At 39.5% G+C, this 19,933-nt stretch overlaps 1 long non-coding RNA gene across 1 annotated transcript; it reads right to left on the bottom strand.

The window, feature by feature from the left end:
• Positions 1–13,976: 13,976 nt before the first annotated feature.
• Positions 13,977–15,901, bottom strand: LOC137260111 (uncharacterized). Its single transcript, XR_010954729.1, has 2 exons — positions 14,724–15,901; positions 13,977–14,111 (listed from the first exon to the last, which is right to left on the bottom strand). It is a non-coding gene; the product is annotated as an uncharacterized lncRNA (long non-coding RNA).
• Between the last annotated feature and the right edge of the window lie 4,032 nt (positions 15,902–19,933).

The following is a 19,933-nucleotide window of genomic DNA, read 5'->3' as shown; positions in this document are numbered from 1 at the left end:
TGTTCCCGCACGAGAAATTCTAATGCATCAGTAGCAGTTTTATCATGAAAATCATAATCTCTGACATCACCATTTAAAGCTTGACTAGTACATGGTTTGGAAGCATCACTGTCAGAAGTAGTAGGTTGAGGAGACTGTGGTGGTTGAAATGTAGCTGTGTTGTCAGTGTCAGAATCAGGTGGAGCTACAGATGCAGTAGCTGTTTTAGTCCTTTTCTTAGCCTTACCTCTACCTATCATATCATGCCCAGTTTCATTCTTGTGCATTCTCAAGGCTTTACTAGTGCGAAAGGAATGTTGACATGTTTGACACTTATGATGACTAGTTTTGTTTGACAAACAGTATGTTATATGGTTTTGGTAGTCTGATTCATTGAGGAAATATTGAAAGCAATGTGGACACTGGCGACAATAGACAACTTTTTGTTTACAGGTCTTGGTATGACGTTTCAAACTGTCTTTTCTGTTGAATTTGTTTTGACAATATTGACAGGTATACAAAGCATCTTCTCGAGCACAATACTGCTCATGGCGTACTAAATTACGTTTATATTTAAAAGTTTGATTACAGAGTTCACAAGTAAACACTAAACAAGTGCTATGAGTAGACATTTTACCTAAAGGTTATTCACCATTTAAATGTTTATGGTTGTCAATGACCAAGCACCTGTATAAAGAAAAGAAACATGTATTATACTTATTTATAGAATCTTGTGTTACTCCATCATGGTAATAAAAAATAGAAATTTTACATTTAAAGAACAACTGTTTTAAATAAATATTGTGAATGATTCATATTTCAACTAATGATATCATAAAAAAAAAATAAAAAAATTCAACTTACCTTTCTGCTGGTGATGGTGTGAGTAGAGCCCGAGGATAGCTAAACATGTGACCAAGTGTGTTTGATTGCAATTTGTGAGTGAAGAAAAATGCAAATCTTCAAAGTTAAATACATAAACCCTATCTGCAACCTCTCTGTGTGGTACTGAAACTACTGGTTCGGTTACAAAGTAAAGTGGTAATGATTCATAAAGCTATTATTGTATAGAACTCTGAGAAACTTATTCATCATACATGACTTTGATCTAAGGTTTTGAACAAAATTTGTAAAAGGCAAAGATGACATGGTAAAAAATATTACTTATAATGTGATGAAGTTTTGAACAGGTGTAGATGAAAAGCATTCTTTCAAACTTGTCAGTGTTATTACAGCGTGAACTGAATAGATCACATGATATCTTTAATGTACAGGTGTTTGAGATGAAAGAGAAGTAACCAGGTGAAACATACCAGTGACATTGCAGTTTTGGGAATGTAAAGAACAAATCAAGTGTTATATATTGATGATGATGATGATGATGACATTGCAGTTTGTAAAAGCTGTTCTATTGATTACTTTCCTTACAAATATGGATTTCAAAGGATAGGGGTGCGTGGAAAAGGTGCGCACTCTGATGTGTGAAAATGATACGGTTGAGAAATCAGTATAACTACTAGCACCAACTCCTTTCCTGTCATCATTGCTTCCTCTGCATTGAAGATGGCTAACAGCAACCACACCAGCTTCCTGTTCGCTGAAAGACATTACTTGTCTATAAATTCATTCAATGGGGTGGCACCCGTGAACGGCCACCTCCTCGTGGTGGGTGCTGGGTAACGCAAAGAGCCGTTCGAACCCCCGTGTGGACCCGGGTCAAATAGGTCCAAAGCACCCCATTGCTGGTCGCAAGGAGTGACCAAATTGGGCAACCTGTTTGCCGTGGGTTGTGTCCCGTGTCGGTGGAGGACGGTAGTCTGGTGGTTGAGGGCAGTAGGAGCCTGAACCGTGTTCCTGTTGCCCAACACACCACTTCGGCCCTTACTTCACCTAGACGGGTGGTAGAATCGGCCCGATTCTATCAATCGGCTGGTCACGCCGTGCCCTGTGCATGGATATTATTTAAGATTACTGGAAAAGGGTTAGAACAATTTTGACCATTTTGACTTTGTATGTTCTATCGTGTCATAGAATTACATTGCCTAGAGTCCTATGCCAGAAGGCGGTGGCTCATGGGCCAATCTAGTAGGATATATCTTTTTTAGATATGTTTCCACTTGAGTATATCCACCTGGTATCCTTGGTGCCATCTGTTGGAGATCCACAGATGTAAGGCATCGTCCTTGTTGACACTCCGTGGTGGGTGGGGAGCCAGATGGATGAAACATAGCTACTATTACCATGGCACCCCCTTACAAAAAACGTACTCATGAACCAGAAGATTCACTCTCTTCCGAAGATGACGATCCTTCAACACACAAAATGAACTCTGATCACTGGTCTAGATTTCTAGTCATGTCTTCCACTGATGGCAATCCTCTAAAGCTGAATCCATTTGCCATTGCAAAGGGTATCGAAGGTTTAGCTGGGGAAGTTAAAGAAGTTAAAATGTTACGTTCTGGCTGTCTTTTGATTGAGTGCAGGAAACACATTCAGTCACAGATTCTCCTTTCCACCAAATCTTTAGCGAATGTTCCTGTCCAAGTTTCTCCTCACAGGACTTTGAACAGCAGCAAGGGGATTGTTCGGGATGCAATACGGTGTCTCTCGGACATGACTGAAGCTGAAATTGTCTCAGAACTAAAATCACAAAATGTTATTGACGTGAAACGTTTTACAATGAAGAAAGAAAATGAAACGGTCAAGACAAACACATATTTGTTTACATTTGGTCTTCCGGCTCGTCCTGAATCACTTAAGGCTGGATACTGTAACTTAAGGGTAGATGCTTTCATTCCGAATCCTCTGAGATGTTACAGCTGTCAGAAGTTTGACCACGGATCCAAGTCATGTCGTAATCCAGCCGCTTGTCATCGATGTGGTGGAACATGCGAGGATGGCAAGTCATGTACAAATCCTCCTTCGTGTGTCAACTGCTCCGGTAGCCATCCGTCCTCGTCAAAGGAATGTCCTACATGGAAACTTCAATCTCGAATCTCTCGAATAAAGCATGACCGTAATGTAAGTTTTCTGGAAGCACGGAAGATTGTTCTAGCTCAAGAACAGCCAGGATCTACGTATGCCACCACTGTGTCTACACGACTTTCAGACCCAAAGACAAACCATACATCTCTTCAAACAATTGCTTGCCAGACTGATTACACATGGACAAAGACGTCTGCACCTACTTTGATATCTACAGCAGTTCAAGCGAGGCCTTCTCAACAAAGCTCTTGTTCACAAACCATTCCTTCAAGTCAAACAATCATTCAGTCTCAGGCGTCTTGTGATAAGGATTCATCTTTAACTCAGGTACAGTCATTATCACACTCAACTCAATTGTCCAAATCTGCCACAAATGTGAAACAAATTACAAAAACTAAATCGAAATCTAAAGCTGAATCTGCAAAACCGAACACTAGTGGAAGAGCCCCAAAAGGGTCAAATAATCAGGTCCAACTGTTCAATAAGTTTGGATCACTCGAGGACATGGATGTGTCTGAAAGCAGCCATTTGCGGACACATAGCTTGTCACCCTCGAGAAGAGCGAGGGGTCGTTCTCCTGTTAATCCCCCGAAGAGATAACTTCGTCACCCGTAGTACAGTGGAACTGCAGAGGACTCAGGACAAATTTGAATGATTTACATCTTTTAGTTCAAGATTTTACACCATCAGCATTCTGCTTACAAGAGACATATCTCAAGCAGACAGATCACTTTGAAGTACGTCAATATAGTGCATATCATTGTTTTTCTCCTCCGGGTGATAAAGCCATTGGAGGATCTTCAATCCTCGTTCGGAATGATGTAATTCACAGCCCTGTTCTACTTAAAACAAATCTCCAGGCTGTTGCAGTAAGGCTTACTTTGCATGTTGCAGTCACCCTTTGCTCTTTGTACATTTCCCCTTCATCATCTGTTCAGCAAGCTGATCTTCAGGCTCTGTATGATGGACTCCCTAAACCCTGTATAATCATGGGTGATTTAAATGGGCACAATCCTCTCTGGGGCAGTAGTAATACCAACACGAAAGGTAAATTACTGGAGGATTTCATTACAAATAATGATCTATGCATTTATAATGATGGTTCAAATACGTATTTACACCCTGGCACAGGAACATATTCATCTCTTGATTTATCTATTACTGATTCTAACCTATTGAGTGAATTTGAATGGTCAGTCCACGATGACCTCTGTGAAAGTGACCATTTCCCGACAATACTAAAGCCTGTGACGCCATCCGATGTTCCTCCATCATCAAGATGGAATTTTAAAAAGGCCAACTGGCCATTATATGAAGTTCTCTGCACTGACAAACTCAAACCTGAACTTTTTAATGATATTCCTGATGCCATAAAATGCTTTTCAGATAAATTAAATAAAATTGCTGCTGAATGTATCCCAAAGTCCTCTCCAGTTCCTCATGTCCGAAAACCATGGTTTACAGATGATTGCAAACAGGCTAGGAAGGCACGGAAGAAAGCCGAACATTACTTTCGTCGCCATCCTATGGTTCACAATTTAGATAAATTTAAAATTTTGAACGCCAAAGCTCGGCGTACGTTCAAGCAAAGTAAACGCCACTCTTGGCAGAACTATGTCTCAAAAATTAATTCGCGCACGCCGATATCAAAGGTGTGGAATATGATCCAGAAAATCAAGGGTAAGGGATCAAAATCTAGTATCCATCATCTGAAAGATGGGAACCAATTATTGACTAGTAAATCAGATATTGCAAATAAACTTGGTGAGACGTTGGCCAAACACTCTTCTTCATCCAATTATGTACCTGAATTCCAAAAATATAAAAAACAGCAGGAAAAGACACCTATTAATTTCACTTCAGATAATGGAGAAGACTACAATGAAACTTTTTCGATACATGAACTTCACACTGCTCTGGATCAGGCTCACGATACTGCTTCTGGAGCTGATGGTATACATTATCAACTCCTGAAACACTTGCCAGCCTCATGTTTGGAGACACTGTTATATATTTTTGATAACATTTGGACAAGTGGAAAATTCCCTTCGTCGTGGCGTGATGCTATTATTGTTCCTATTCCTAAACCTGGACGTGATCACACTAATCCTTCTAATTATAGGCCCATTTCACTAACTAGCTGTGTTTGCAAGACCATGGAACGCATGATAAATAATCGACTTGTTTGGTACTTGGAAACAAATAACATAATAACAGATATACAATGCGGTTTCCGTAAAAACAGAAGTACTCTCGATCATTTAGTGCGTTTGGAATCTTTTGTGAAAAATGCCATAATTAATAAACAACATGCAGTGTCAATCTTTTTCGATTTAGAAAAAGCGTATGACACAACATGGAAACATGGAATTTTAAAAGATTTACATGACCTTGGATTACGAGGTCGTTTACCTCAATTTATATCCAACTTTTTAAATAACAGACAATTTCAGGTCCGAGTGGGTTCAACCCTGTCTGATCATTACAATCAGGATCAGGGTGTTCCACAAGGCAGTATTTTGTCTGTCACACTGTTTAGCATTAAGATTAACAGTTTGTCCAAGGTTTTAAATGATTCAATTGATGGGTCGCTTTTCGTGGATGATTTTAATATTTCTTGTCGCGGTAAAAATATGCATACTATTGAACGGCAACTACAGTTGTGTTTAAACAAAATAAATAAGTGGTGTCTCGAAAATGGATTCAAATTTTCTCAGTCAAAAACTAATTGTCTACACTTCTGTAGAAAATATAAGCCACATAAGGACCCAGAACTGTTTCTAAATGGCACTCCCATCAAAGTGGTCAAGGAGGCCAAGTTCTTGGGTATAATTTTCGACTCCCATTTAACTTTTCTTCCACACATTAAATATCTAAAAAATAAATGCTTGAAGGCTCTGGATTTACTAAAAGTTGTTTCCAATTCAAAATGGGGAGGTGATCAAGCTACTCTGCTTCACCTATATAGATCACTGGTCCGCTCAAAGCTTGATTATGGGTCCATCGTATATGGGGGAGCCTGTAAAAGCAACTTAAAACTATTAGACTCTGTCCACCACCAAGGTCTTAGACTGTGTCTCGGGTCCTTTAAAACCTCTCCCGTGGACAGTCTTTACGTTGAGGCAGATGAACCATCTCTTTCACAACGCCGTATAAAATTATCTGTACAATATATTACAAAACTTTTTTTCTAACAAGTCTAATCCTGCTTTTAACTGTGTCTTTAATCCCCTCTATGAGGATTTATATAGTAAGAAATCTTCTCTTGTTCCACCCCTTGGGCATAGGATTAAACCATTCCTTTCTGGTGCTGGCATTGCGCTGGAGACTATATCTCCTTCGCGTTTGTTTTCTTCTCCTCCTTGGCAACTAGTGCGGCCACAAGTTGATTTAACTCTTACACAGTTTAAGAAGTCAGAAACTAATCAATTACAATATAAACAAGAATATAATCAATTAAAAAGTAAATATAGCAATTACAAACCCATATTTACCGATGGGTCCAAGGACGGTGGCGCAGTAGCTTGTGCCACTGTAGTTGGATCCAGAACAATATCTTTTAGATTACCAGATTGCAGCTCCATTTTCACAGCTGAAGCTAACGCCATATTAACGGCTCTTAAATATGTTCAAAGACACCCCAAACATAAACAGTATATGATCTATTCGGACTCTCTTTCTTGCCTTCAAGCTATTAAAAGTATTTCTTGTAAACATCCACTTTTAATAGAAATTATTGAATTGCATAATGATCTTGCTACTGGCCAATACGACATCGTCTTCTGTTGGTTACCCAGCCACGTAGGCATTTCTGGGAATACACTGGCCGATCTTGCTGCCAAGGCAGCACTCAACAAATCTGTGACACCACTTCTTATTCCATACTCTGATTATAAAGCTACCATTAAATCTTATATCCGTGATCTGATGCAGAAGAAGTGGGACATCCAAGTGGGCATAAATAAATTACATGCAATAAAACCTTATATTGGTTATACTTACTTGGGTTGTCAGTCCAGATTTGAAGAGGTCATCATGCGGCGATGTCGTATTGGCCATACGAGATATACTCATGAATACTTATTGAAAGGTGAGGATCCTCCATTCTGCATCCCTTGTGATGAAATCATCACGGTCAAGCATGTCTTGCTTGACTGTATCGAATATTCCATCACAAGGGATAAATATTTCAAATGCCGAACTATGAAGGATCTTTTCAGTAACATTAGTTCTCGTTTAATTCTTGCATTTTTAAAAGAGTTAGATTTGATATCATACTTGTAAATAGATGAATATTTTATAATTGAAGGTTTAAATTGATAACTAAGATTGTTAGTGGCTGTATCCTCGAGGGAGGTTAAAGTACTGTAAAATTATTGTCCTCCTGAGAGGGTACGTAAGTCCACAAACATTCAAAGTAAATTCAAACTCTTCGCTTTTTAATCGTAGTATATGTGTCCTTTTAAATACATGGCTAGATGTGCCTAAATTGCTAGCGACTGAGGGGATGGTGTAAATCCAGCTAGGGTCCATGCAGGTAGCAAAAGTAATGTAAGTCCCCATGGTCCCTAGTATGGTGATCTACCTTCAGTTGTTGGCAATCTATAGAAGATTTTTAGATTGTATTGTCTTCTATAGTTAAACTGTTTTAGATTTAATTACTAGTCTTAAATGGATATCTGTGATATTTACTAGTGGTTTTACTGTTCTTCGTGAACAGGGTTTTATTCATTCATTCTACACTGTCATTATTACTTGCTCTCGTCACGATATGGCTGCAATATTGCCGATGTGACGATAAATATGAGTAGTATAGAAGTAATCAGTTCAGCACAGACAATAGCATTCCTAAGAGAACAAAGACATTCCAGACGAATACAATAGCATTCCTGACGAATACAATAGGCATTCCAGAGGATTAATCCTCATGACGCAACCGTATATAACAAACATTCCAGAGGATTGATGATTCATCCAGAAAGTATTCAAACTATTTAACGATATCATTCCACAAGTTTCTCCAGTGAATACAATAGCATTCCAAAAGAATGATGCTTAACGCTCTTAAAACTATTTAACCTCAGCATTCCACAAAGCGCTCATTAACGCAAAGTATGCTAACTATTTAACGATAGCATTACACAGATAAATCCCGAATCAACTGAAACCGTTCAAACGATATGCGGCGAACATCCAAGTTATACATTAACCTTTGAGCAGCGTGTTAGCTTATAAGTGAATCTTTTTGTAATCTTCTGTCAAAAGCTAAAGGTTAACATTATGAAACATGTTCATACATGCGCCTAAAAAGTGAACGGCAAAACGCAGACAGAGACGAGGTGACACATTAGGTTTGCTGTTAGCAGTTCCTTTTGAGCCAATATTTCTGGTTTAAGCTCTATGTCATGATATTGTAATGTATCAATAACCTAGCATCATAGCAAACGTCATCAACTTTAAGTGCGCTCACAAACTCTGTCCACGCACGTAAGACATGTTACTCAGAGGAACACAATAAATGAATGAACTTACCTAAAGTCGGACATAGCAAGGTTTGCATATGCTGCATGCTATTGTTTCAAGTGAGGTGATGTTCTTTTTTTTTAGAAATGCAAGTGTCAGCACTTCCACTTGCACCGTACAATTCGTTGTTTGACTAGCTCGCACTCTGCTTGGTGGAACCACTTGCTCACACCTTTTCTCTTTGTTTCCTTTCTTCGTTGTCTTTCTCGTTCTTCTTCTTCTTTGTCTGATGGCTTTTTGCCTTATCGCTTTTTGCCGTGCCTTGAAAGTGTCACAATAGTTCTTAATGATGCTTTGATTTTCTAGTATATGTATTTGTTTGTCCGTTAACGTTGGAACAAAAGTTAGGGAAAATGGTTGATTCACTTTCATTAACCCAAGAGCTTTCAAGAAATTCTCCATAGCACAACCAGTAAACTCTATCCAAATGTACAGAATATTAACACACACTCACATTACTTTCGATACAATATTTACCAAAAACCAGTTTTATTGAAAATATCTCCATCTAATTTGTGGTTAATAGACGAGGATGAGTATGAGTGGACAGGTTGCTTCTTCACAAAAAAGAAGGCGACCTAGGTTAACAAAGTGTGACCAAGGCTTTCATATCTGGCATGTCAAGTGTGCAAGATTTGCCAATGTGAACGTACTTAACTTCTTGAAAACGTAGTCATTTCCTTAACGTAGTCATTTTCCTTTTGTCTTGCGAGAATACACCCCACCATGACTTGTGGTTTCTGTTGAAATCCATGCCACGATTCTCGTTTTTCAAAGCTGAGACTGTACTATATATAAGATGTTATAACATCAGATTGATCAAACGGTATGGCTTATCTAGGTATTTCACCTTCTGTTTCAGGACACGATTTCGTCGTTGTTAAAGCAAACCATAGTATATCTTTTTGTTCTACTCATCTTTCGTTTGAAAATTTGAGAGATACGTTTGGTTTTATTTTCTCAAAACTTGTGTCGCATCAAAATTATAATTATCCTTTTACGTTGCATGAGACAATTCAATTCTGTCCTTTACAAAATTGTTCAGTGACTCTAAAAGTAAATTTATTAAACTGGGAAATCGAAATTTCAGATGAAAATTTCACTAGAATTTATTTGACACCGAACGAATTCAAAGGTATCTACTTAGGTTTGCTGCAATTTCAATTCGACCAAAGCGTTCAATACATTTTGAATGCTTAGAGGTAAGCACAGCTTTACGTTCACATTGTCGTGTAAATATGTTATCTGCGAAAGTAAGTTATCTGTGTCCGATTTTCGTGAACTATATGTCGTAGATATATTGAACTCACGGTATCGTTAGTTATTTGCGTTTATCGCATGAACTAGGTTGCTGTACTTCATATCATAGATATATTGAACTCACAGTTATTCGCGTTTGAAATCAAGCTTAAGTAACTGTTGTATGAACTAGATGCTCTTATTTAACCATCATGAAATTTCATCTCAAACCTTTGTGTAACATCCATGTTTTAGTTTGCAATATTCATCTGTTTGAATGTATTTGTTTGGATTGTGTATCATACCCCTACAGCTTGTCACCTGATACGGAACCCTACAGTTGAAGGCTCCGATAACCAGCGGGGGCCCTTTAAGGTGTAGGTAGCCTGTCGCGCATCAGCGGGCTCTTTAACCTTGATTGTGTGTTACAGATTGCAACACGATACCGTACCCTTGCTGACGAAGCCCGTGGATCGCAAGTGAACTCTTTAACCCGTAGGTAGTCTCCGCTTTGTTAGTGGAGAGCCTCCCCTTTAACTAGTAGCTATTCTGTCACACCTCTCGAATCATATTATTTTTCCCCTGCTGCCACAGGAGCGACAGCAATGACATGTGTATTTGCCACTGCCTAACGTTTCTGCCGTCTCGGTTGGCACCTGATTATTGTCAAATGCCGCATAGATGACATGAGCACCTGACATTTCCGATCCTAGGTCATGTCACGTACATGTCACTCATCATAGTGATTTTGCGAACGTGTCTTAATTGTTATTGGTTGAAACGATTTTAGACGAACATGTATTCATTGTCATTGGATGAAAATATGTTTACGAAACGTGCATTAATTGTCATTGGTCAACACTCAGTTGGGAATAATATACATAAAAAGCGTAGTGAATTCGTAAACACCACAGTTTGCCAACCATGATCGCCTTAGCGCTATTCCTTGGTCTTCTGACCACGGGGGCAAGCAGCATTTCGCTATTTAGCAAAATGTGCAGCCGTGAAGTAACTTTGTTAAACTGTAGACCTGTAGGTGGACGTGTATTAGACCATACGACAGGAGCGACATATGCTCACATCACTACAATTCATCTTCAAGGTATCACGGACCGTCTCAAAATTGACGTAAAAAAATTCCCGCAACTAGAAGTAAGTGTAATATTTATATCTTCATTGTCATGTGTTGTCGTAATTATTCTAATGTTTATGCATATAGTATTTTGTTTGCAAGCTGCTTTAAACATTGGAGTTTTATACACCTTGGTCATAACATGAGAATTGTATGCTATCAATAATAACCAATAGTAATTAATTGATATCTCTTTACAGAAATTTATTGGAGGAGAACCGTCATGTGATGGATTGATAGGCGATGTAAAGGCTGTCATTGTTGTCAATGAAAAACAATGTATCGGTGAGTATTTATTTATTTATATATTCATATATAACCGTATAACACGGTTTTATTTCTAACTAGACTTTTATTTTCTCAAAGTTTGAGAGTTTTAGTTTCTGTCACTTTGTGTCTGTCTTCCTGCTTTACGCTACTGGTCTGTAAATAATTGTGTCCGTTGTCACAATTCGTGACGATCAACAGCATGAGCATCAGGCTGTGCATTTAGGAATCGATCACATACATCAACCAAGTCAGTGACCCTAAAGAATCTCAACTCATTCACTTATGTTTCTTAACAATGTTTAGTTATGCTTGAAACTAATTTGTTCGATTATTGACTGTAATCTTGTTACCATTTCCAGTCCAGACGACTTCACCAGTCTCAACCACCATGCTCTCTCTATCACCCGCTACCTTCCTTGCAACATCCTCTAGCCCTCCTTTAACATCTACTGCTATACCTATTCCAACACATACTACCTTTCCTGCAACACCCAGTACCTTTCCTGCAACACCCACTACTCTGCCTGCTACCCTTCCACCAACGGTCACTACCTTTTTTCCCGTAACACCTGCTACCTTTCCTGTAACGTCTACTAGTTTTCCTATAGTATCCTCTCCATCACTCACTACCTTTCCTTCAGCAGCCATAACACCCACACCGACACACACTACTCTTTTTTCAAAACTTACTACCATCTCTCCAGCATTCACCTTCTCCACATCGGCTCAAACATCCACCCACAGCATTTCTACAGGTATTATTTTAGGCGTTATTTTTGCGAGTGTTAGTTTAATCGTTATTCTAACCATTCTTGTTTGTGTTTATAAGAAATGGTGTAAATTCCAAATTAGTGATCGGAATATAAAAAATGGAAGTCTTTTTAAACGGTTGGAAAGGAAACATAAAGAATCAACAAATATTGAAATGGAAATGTACGAGGAGGAAGAAATATGATTTTTTTTTTTTTTTTTTTTTTTTTTTCATACACCTATTCCTTTCACCCACCCTGCACAGGTCCCTTCGAGAGACGAGACGAGAATGATGATGATTATGCTCCTGATGCGGAAAATGATGCGGAAAATGATGTGGAAAATGATGACGGTTACGACGGTGGCATCAACCTCGGTAAGTACCAGTGAGCATCATAACTCATAAGCACACATGCGAGCGCCTTTAACGTGGTGTGAATGTACATACTGAACCAACTTGCTATATATTGACCTTTTTTTTTTTTGTATTTGAGTGAGTGAGTTACGTTTTACGTCGCACTGGTCAATATTCCAGCTATATGGTAACCGTCTGTAAGGTAATCGAGTCTGTACCAAACAATCCAGTGACCAACAGCATGAACATCGATTATGCAATAACCGATGACATGCGTCAACCATGTGAGCGTACCTGACCACCCGATCCTGTTTAGTCTCGTCTTACTTTACATCAAGCATCTGTTGTCGAAGACCTATTCTACCCTAGACCTTCACATGTCTTTGTATTTGAGCATGTTAATACAATGTGACTGTATCCTCTGATATTCACAGTTGAGTTTATCTGTATTATATTTATTTCAGCCCACATGGTTACTGCACTGCTGGTGCTGGTGGTTATATTAATACTCCTCGTGGTAGCTGTGGCGACGAGACATCATATACTCAAACAAGTTAACAGGATATCTACTTATCTACGCATCCGACGCAACCGACGTCTCAGACATCAACGTCGCAGTTCACAACGACGAGTCACTCGGGAGGAAGACATCACATCGTCGTCATCACACCATGCCTCTCCGCCCAGTCAGACCTCTCAGACTTCTCGGAAAGTACATGAACGCCAAGTCATTCGTGAGGAAGACATCACACCGACTTCATCACATCATGTCTCTCCGTCTCGTCAGCCCTCTCCATCCTGTCTGCATGAAGATCCGACTTCATCACATCATGCTTCTCCGTCTCGTCAGGCCTCTCCATCCCGTCCGCAAGAAGATGAACACCGTGTCACTCAAGAGGAAGAAGAGGAAACACCGCGACATACCTCCACACCACGTCAGATCTCTGACTCTGCCCATCGTGATCACTCTGAACCAACTGCTGAACCATCATCTCAACCAGACATGCCCGTTGTTAACCGTTTACGTGACGTTGTAGAGTCTCTTCGTAGGATGAGACTACAGCGCAAGATGCAGCGAACGAACTCCAGCAATGTATAACCTTGACAGTTTGTGTACATGGTTAGATGTGATGCCAGTACAGACAGTTGTTTTTGTTTTTTAACCCGATGTGGTTCATCCTGACAGTTTTCATGTGTTTGATTTGTTCATCCTGGTAGTCACACTTAATTTCACATATGACGGTTTTAACCCGATGTGATAACCTTGACAGTTTGCGTACATGGTTAAGATGTGATACCAGTACAGACAGTTGTGCTTATCCTGACAGTTTTCATGTGTTTGATTTGTTCACATATGACGGTACATAACCTGATGTGTTAAACTGAAATAAACAGATTGCGTTAATGTGGTGAGTTTATATGTCTCCATAGGCTCTTACAGGATTTTACTGTACAAGGTTCATGTTATGAGTTGATATTGGAGATTACACATCAGCATCATAGTGAGTAGATAATTGAGTCTGGAGCAGACAATCTAGTGATCAACCGCATGAGCATCAATCTGCACAGTTGGATGATGATGATGACATGTGTCAACCAAGTCATCCGATCTCATTTGTCTCCTCTTATGACAAGCTAAGCATCTATTCTACCTCATAAACATCCATGTCTACATTCGCAATCTTGTTGGTTCACAGACAACAGAATGTATATTATATCAAAAGAATTTTTTTTATTATTCACAATTACACAGACGGTAGTTGCATACACATGCACATCATGTACTGCTCAGACAATATCGTCTGGGTTAACCTACTGGTTGCTGCTCTTTAGGTTTTCCATTGGCTCACTCACGTGCACGGATAGCAGATGCTGACGCTGCAATATGGAAAAAAAATATGTAAAAATATAACATCTACCTAAGGGAAACACACAATGCAAATTCATCATCTATGAACTTCAGTCTATACATTTAATTATACCCACCGGAAATATGCTGCCTCACTCTCATTAAGATCTTTCCCAACAAATTGCAACCGCGCCAGTTTACTTCATTCCTAATCCTAGAATCTGATAGAGAGAGTCCAACTCCCCATAGTGTATCGTATGGAGATGCCTCTACTAACACCTTAGGGTATGTGTTCAGCAACAGACACTTAAGTTCTTCAGACTGAGTGAATTTGGCATAATTAGCTTTTTCCACCACTTGTGGACTTATCTTATGCCAGACAGTGTGATTAAAGTTCTTCACACGTTTACCCAAATGTTTCTGTTCGGATGGCGATGATGAATTCAAAATACACTCAGCAATAAATGTATCTCCAAAAGTCAAAGCTTTCCGATACATGTAATACTGCTCTGCACAATTAAAGGTTTTCCCATCCACTACAATGTTTACAAGATAGTGTTGACTGAAATGACTGTTTCTCGAATAGAAGTACACACAACGATCGTCCTCAACAGTTCCCATATTGTTGAATAAAGCCTCACCGCGTGAATAGGGCGTTGGTCTGTTTACCCGGCTTGGTCCTGAATATGCTGGCGGCGGCGGTAACATCACGGTACCCGGTTGGTTCATGGGTGTTGGTGACGCCAGTCGTCCTGTCGATGGAATTAGAGGTGTGGGTGCGTGACCGTTTGTGTCGTCAGTGTGAACCTGTCTTGGAGGCTGAGACGACACACTGGTCAGGGGATCAACTGCAGGCGGAAGTACTATGTCCAGCTCGGGGATGTCGATAGGCAGGTGCTGCAGTTCAAACTCTTCCACTTTAGTTGTATAGTCTTTTGCTAACCCCATGAACAGCTTGAACACCTCGGAGGTCATGGATATCGATTTCTTCACCCCTCTGCTGTTCCAGTTAGTTAGGTGCGTATATACAACACCATTGAAGCAGTTCATTGAGAGATAATGCCCCTCTGCAAACTGGTATGTGTTGTTTTCGGCCATCTTCAACGCTCAAGAGTGGAAGCAATGATCTGGTCTTTACCGCTCATATTTATAGCAACTCTGTTTAAATGCACGATGAACAGATCGTGAGAAATGTTGCTTTTCCCACGCAATCTCAACCATTGAAAATGAACTCTTGTAACAAAGAATGACAAATATTTCGCAGTGTCATCCTTACGTTGGAAATCCTATTCAAAATGTAGACAGGAGGTCATGTTTTGCAGCTCCTCCTACCACACACAATAGTCAGATCCCACGGGATCCTATCCTTTGAAATCAAGACTTGTACCAAAAGATCTTTGGTTCTCATTGTGTTCGCAAAGAGAGTTTCTTAATCCAAGTTTCATGAGAAGTACAATGCGACTTGTTTGACAGCATCCATGATAATTTTACCTACAAAATAATTGTACCCCACCTATCATTTGACACCTGAATCAGTTAGCAATATCACAAAAGTTACTAAATCACCACGTAGCATACCAACGCCTTCATTCCAAACACACCTGTGGACTCAATGACGTCTCGGTACCTATTCATGTTACACACCCATCCATTTGATTCATCATTTCTTTTCACTGATGACACGTTGTGATCTGTGGAATGTGCTGACTCACTCCATCTTTTTTTTTCTTTTTTTTTTTTCTTTTTTTTCAGTTCAATGCTGTCACGTTGCAATTCATGGAATGTGCTGACTCAATCCATCTTTTTAGAATTCTATTTAAAATGTAGACAAACAAAATCCAACTTGGTGGAGTTTCTCACGATACTGCAATGACATGTCGTTTTACAGAACTCATTATCCCTTACAGACATTGTCGGTACTTAGTCGGTAGAACCATGATATTGCAAAAAATATTTCATCTATAAAAGTGTGGACTTTCCTGTCACTCATAGGACATCGGACAAGCACACACATTCGTGCAGCAGTCTAGCCTTGTCTTCTCTCACACCAAGGATTCATCAGTTCCTGCCAACAACAGAAGAAAGGTAAGCATTCCTTATAGTTTGTCTGTGTATTGTTTAAGTACAAGCTTGTTTTGCGTGTGCTGTCACCAGTTAGTTGCAATGATAAAATTCTATAACATTCGACATTACCACGATCGTGTATGGTTAGAGTAAGACAAACATGGTGTCTCAATATAATGTATATATGCGCAATATGCAGAGCTATGAGACTTTTATTGGTTTTCCTCTCTCTCTCTCTCTACAGTTTCTTCATCAAAGGGTGTAACTTAGTCATTGATGAATAGCCAATGGTGTACACATTGTAACCAACCATGAGCAATTTGAACACCCCCTCGGTGTTTGCTTGTGATCATTGTCAGCAAACCTTTGGTCTTAAGCATAATTTACTACGTCACCAAAGACATTGTGGTAGAGTACACACTTTATATTCTTGCCCATTGTGTCAGAAGACTTTCAGCCGAAAAGATAATTTGAATAGGCATGCCAAATCCTGTCGACAAAAAGTGCTCTATCACCGTCAATGTCCTCGTTGTTTACATCATTTTCAAAATGATCCTGATTATCTAAACCATCACTGCATGCTAAATAGATCTCCTGGTCACACTTGTCAAACATGTCACCAATCCTTTCCCACCTCAAAAGCATTAAGACTGCACAAAAATAAAACAAATCATGACATGGTAGGGAAAGGGAAAGGCAAAGCTAAGAACGCTAAAACAGCTGCAGCGACAGTGCCACCGCCCGATCACTCTCCAACTGTTTCACCTTCACCTGCGCCCACTCTCCATCCGTCTCAGACGAAGGTTAAAGACGATGTTTCCAAACCATGTTCTAGTCAGGCTTTACATGGCGACGTAAGGGAGTATGATTTTGAAGGGCAAACGTCGTCTACAGACGCATTAGAATTTCTAGTTCGAGAACAGAGTAATGTCATTTCAACCCTTGAGACAGAAATAGGTGAGAAAAAGACAATTAAATGGACTTTATGTTTACACATTAAAATGGAGAAACCAAGCGAAGATGATCATTCAAATTATCACGAGGCCTACTTTAGAAGCAGCATGCAGATAGCCGTGGAGGGGAGTGATTTGATTGAACAATATTTGGATGCTATGAACAAAATGTTGCAAACACTAGACGATTATGAAGGGGTTCATTCAGGATTAAATGTTTCTGACATTGTCCTTTTGAAACTCACTGTGGTGAAGTTCGCTCCATTGAACGGTGGTACTTACATTCCACTTCCTCCAGCTCTGGCTAAACATGCACCCTGTATTTTAAATATTGAAAACAAAGACAATGATTTATGTTTTGCCTTGTCCATTCTTGCCAAATTGTACCCAGCCCCATCAAACAGGGAAAGAGAAACACATTACCTCCCCTATTTGAATAGGCTCAATTTAGAAGGGTTTTCATTTCCCATGACACTGAAAGACATTTCGCGTTTTGAACAGCTGAACCAATTGAGCATCAATGTGTATGGTTTTGAAGACGGTACCTTGTACCCTATGTACATCAGTAATGAGTCGAACGTGGAGGAATATAGGTGTGTAGATTTATTGTTACTGTCGCAAGAAAGTCAACCAGATGATTTTGAGGGAGTCTTGGGGTTAGAAGATCATGAGGAAGCCATGGATGTAGACAAGACATCCATCACACATTATTGTCTGATTAACAACTTGAACGGATTAGTTAGAAACAGAAAAGGTAATGCAAACATGTGTTTTATTTGTAGAAAATGCTTGTGGTCTTACTCCTCTCGGGAAAGGTTGGAAGCTCACAAAGACTATTGTTTTAAGAAAGCACAAAGAGTCGTGTTACCTAAACCAGAGGAAGCAGTGTATGAGTTTGGTTTAAGGTCACAAAGCAAATCTGAAAGAGTCAAGTTTTTGATTGTAGCCGATTTTGAAAGTTTGTTAGTGACTGAAGATGATGATTCTTCGCGTTTAAACCGTCACGTCCCTTGTGGCTATGCCTACAAGGTGGTGTGTACCCATGAACAATATTCCAAACCCATTCAAACCTATATAGGTGAAAACGCAGCAGAACATTTCATTGACAGCATTTTGAAAGAATACGACACCATCATGAACCTGCTTGATTCCGTCAAACCCATGCAACTCACTAACCAAGATAAAATGCTCATAGCTAATACAGAACATTGTGGGTTGTGTGGAAAGCTCTTAGGAACAGACAGAGTATTGGATCATGACCACTTGTCGGGGAAGTTCCGTCAAGTTTTGCATAACAAATGTAACCTAAATTTTCAGTTAAGCAAGAAGGTGGTTGTGATGTTTCACAATCTAGAACATTATGATGCTCATCTTTTGTTGGAAGTAGCACAACAGTTTGGTGATCGTGAGATCACAGTGATACCACATACCACTGAGCAATTTCTGTCCTTCACAGTGGACCATAAATTAGTGTTTTTGGATTCCTACAAATTTTTACAAAGTTCTTTGGATGCACTGACACAAAATCTGTTAACAAAAGGCATGAATTCTTTTGTATATTTGAAAGAGCAATTTCCTGGGCATGTAGATTTGTTAACACGAAAACTACCATTTCCCTATGAACATATGGATTCCTGGGAAGCGTTAAATGAGACAAGCTTACCATCAAAGGAAGCATTCTACAGTTCATTGACTGAGCAGGGTGTAAGTGAGGATGACTATGCATTTGCCCATCAATTATGGGACACATTTCAATGCCATTCCATGAGAGACTTCATGAAATTGTATGTGACAGTAGATGTGTTGCTGTTAACCGATGTTATTGAAACCTTCAGAACTGGATGTTTAGCCGACTATGGTCTTGACATATGTCACTACTATTCCATGCCTGGTTTCTGTTTGGATGCTGCTATGAAAATCACAGGAGCTAAATTGGACCTATTCACAGACGTAGACACTTACAATTTTATTGAACATTCTATTCGCGGTGGTGTGTCTGTCATTGGTAAAAAGTATGCAGAAAGCAACAATGAACATATGCCCGATTTTGATCCGGAGAAAAAAACATCCACTCTACTCTACTTTGATGTGAACTCGCTGTATGCTACTGTCATGTTACAGCCGTTACCTATGGGAAATTATCATTTCATTGAACCTGCAGAGTTCAACACCATAGACTGGACAAGCATCGAGGTAGAGGGAGAGTATGGCTACATCCTGGAAGTTGATTTGTTCTACCCCAGTCATTTGCACCAAGCTCATGCTGCCTTCCCCATGGCTCCAACACATGATGATATCCCATTTGAGGAATTATCCCCTACGCACAAAGAGCTTCTCGCTCATTTTAACAATCGCCCCATAGATAAACTACCCAAAAAATCATCTGGTAGAAAACTTTTTTGTACCTTGAAAGATCGTATACATTATGTGGTTCATTTTAAAGCCTTGCAGTTGTATTTGAAACACGGTTTAGTGTTGAATCGCATACACAGAGTGCTGAAGTTTAGCCAGGGTTCATGGTTGAAGTCCTATGTGGAACTCAACTTGAAAAATCGCAAAAATGCAAAGGACGATTGTGACAAAGACCGTTACAAATTGATGAACAACTGTGTGTTTGGACGTTTCTGTATGAATAAACGCAAGCACATAAATGTACAGTTGGTGACACAGAGAGCCAAACTTCAAAAACTAGCCTCAAAAACCAATTTCAAACAGGTTAAAATTTATTCAGAAGACGTGGTTGCTGTTGAAATGGAAAAATTAAGTGTGCATTTAGATCAACCCATTGCTGTCGGTTTTAGCATTTTGGATTTGGCTAAATATGAAATTTATGA

Source organism: Haliotis asinina, chromosome 13 (genome assembly GCF_037392515.1).
Source record: "Haliotis asinina isolate JCU_RB_2024 chromosome 13, JCU_Hal_asi_v2, whole genome shotgun sequence".
NCBI classification, from domain to species: Eukaryota; Metazoa; Mollusca; class Gastropoda; order Lepetellida; family Haliotidae; genus Haliotis; species Haliotis asinina.
This window is presented reverse-complemented; position numbering and strand designations above follow the sequence as displayed.